Here is a 2,161-nt window from a genome sequence, read left to right on the forward strand (position 1 = left end):
CCTCACTGGGCGGCACTTTGAGAATCCCTGGTCTGGGTCCTCTCTGACCTGATGCTATAAGCTGGCCCAGTGAGCAACATGGAGCTATGTACCTGCCTATCCTGAACCCTGATCCCTTCCGTTCAGTTCATTGCCCAAACAGTTCACTCTTCTGAGTTAAGGCATTATTCTCTATCAAAGTGCAAATACCACTGGGAGAGATAACATATTAAGCTGTTAAAAGCTTTCAGTTCCTTAGGGTGAACAAATTGAATTCATTTCCAGGAGACCAAAAGGAAGTGAAGGAGAGAGAATAAGGGCCAAAAATAGGGTATGGAAAGACCCCTCTCCCCAGCTGAGGAGCAGCCTTTTTGGTTTCCTAGCAGGGCCTGAGAGCAACCTGGTTCTGGATACTTAGCCCATAGCTATGAAAAGAAGCCATTTCCTAATCTATTTTAATTGCTTATCCTCAAGAGTTACCTGAGTTACTCTACCCCTGTGGTTGCTAATATCCAATTTGGACTCATTGATCCAGGAAATAGAATTACAACCACTAATAAAAAGCCAATCAAAATAAACCCCATTAATGTCTATGAAAAAGCATTTTTTATTGCTAACCATGCAGGTTACTCTTTATTAATCTATCCTCACCCTATTTTGTCTTTCAACTTCATGTAAATGTAGAGATGCCTTAATGCTACATTAACTCCTCATGTTTTTCTTAAATAATTTTTTCTTTGCTTATGACTTATCCTTATGGACATGAGTTTCTATTTCTTCATTTCTAGAAAGTAACCACAGTGCACACAAGAAGACAAGTAACTGCCCTAGATTGTAGATACTGAGGTGGATGTCTTTCTTAACGTCCAGTGTCCTTTGTCTTAAGATTTGGTGCAATATATCTTTAGACCAATCTAAAAAATGAGTTTCCAAAGAATGAACAGAGAAAAAAAATTAATCATTCCATTTGAGCATCTGTGCTGAGATGTCCCTGGAAATTAGACATCCCTAGTCTTTGTTAATAGAGCAAAATGGAAATACCATGTCAGGTAATGCATGGCAATTCAGTGTACTGGTAGTTTCTGCTGATGGAATCACTACAAACACACTTAATTGGGGGTAAAAAAACCCAATAAACTTTAACTACTCAACATGCAGGTCTTTGTATTGTTTCTCCCCACACGGGCTGCAGCAAGCACCTTCAGAGAGTAGAGCTGACTTCTCCCTTGTGGGATGAGATTGCTGACCCAGTTACCTGGTGCCAGCATCTTGAAAGGTGAGGGATCTGCCATTTTCAGGCAATATTGGGTCACTCTAGGGCTGGTGGCTTAGTGGTAAAGAATCTGCCTGCCAATGCAGGAGACATGGGTTTGATCCCTGGTCCAGGAAGATCTCCTGGAGAAGGAAATGGCAACCCACTCCAGTATTCTTGCCTGGAAAATTCCATGGACAAGGGAGCCTAGCAGGCTATAGTCCATGGGGTTACAAAGAGTAGACACAATTGGGCAACTTTCACTTCATTTTGCTAATCACTGATATTATTTTTTGGATAATCAATTGAATGCATAGTTTTACCACCAGCACTGTGGACAAGGAGCTTCCTCTCAGCCTCATTTATAGGAAACTTGCCTTCTCAGACTCCTCCTTTCACATACTACTGCTTCAGAGGTGCCCCTGACTCTCCAGTGGTCAGAGAAGTTGCTGCCGACAGTCCCGGTCTGGACAGTCCAGTGCTAATGGAATGTCACTTATATAATAAGTTGAGCAATTTTTTTTTTAAAGGGAGTTTGGAAAGAAAATGGACAGCTGCTCCAAACATTTTGGGACTGGAATGAGAGATCATGGATTTTCTCTTTGTGGAAGTCTCTATAGGTAGACGGCTTCTGGTTAATGAGAAGTGTGTGTTTTTCTCTGATGCAGTGCTGTCTCTTCATGCTTACCTGTTCCCCTCTCTATCTTTGCCCTCCAGCCACACTGATCCTCCTATGGATCTAGTCTTGCTGGGTCACCTCCTGCTGAGGGATTGCCGGGGATTTCTATCCATCTCCTCATTCTTGACTGCTCACTCACAAATCCTTTTCTTTAGAATCCTTACTGGATTCTCCAAACTGTCCTGTACTCTTGAGGTTCTCTGCTCCTCTGTGACATAGCACACACCTCAGTGGACTATGCAATGTGTTTT

At 42.3% G+C, this 2,161-nt stretch overlaps 1 non-coding gene across 1 annotated transcript; it reads left to right on the forward strand.

The window, feature by feature from the left end:
* Positions 1-709: 709 nt before the first annotated feature.
* Positions 710-881, forward strand: LOC138986006 (small nucleolar RNA SNORA81). The gene has a single exon (XR_011462957.1). It is a non-coding gene; the product is annotated as a small nucleolar RNA SNORA81 (small nucleolar RNA).
* The last annotated feature ends 1,280 nt before the right edge of the window (positions 882-2,161 follow it).

The sequence above is a fragment of the Bos mutus genome, chromosome 27 (assembly GCF_027580195.1).
Source record: "Bos mutus isolate GX-2022 chromosome 27, NWIPB_WYAK_1.1, whole genome shotgun sequence".
NCBI classification, from domain to species: Eukaryota; Metazoa; Chordata; class Mammalia; order Artiodactyla; family Bovidae; genus Bos; species Bos mutus.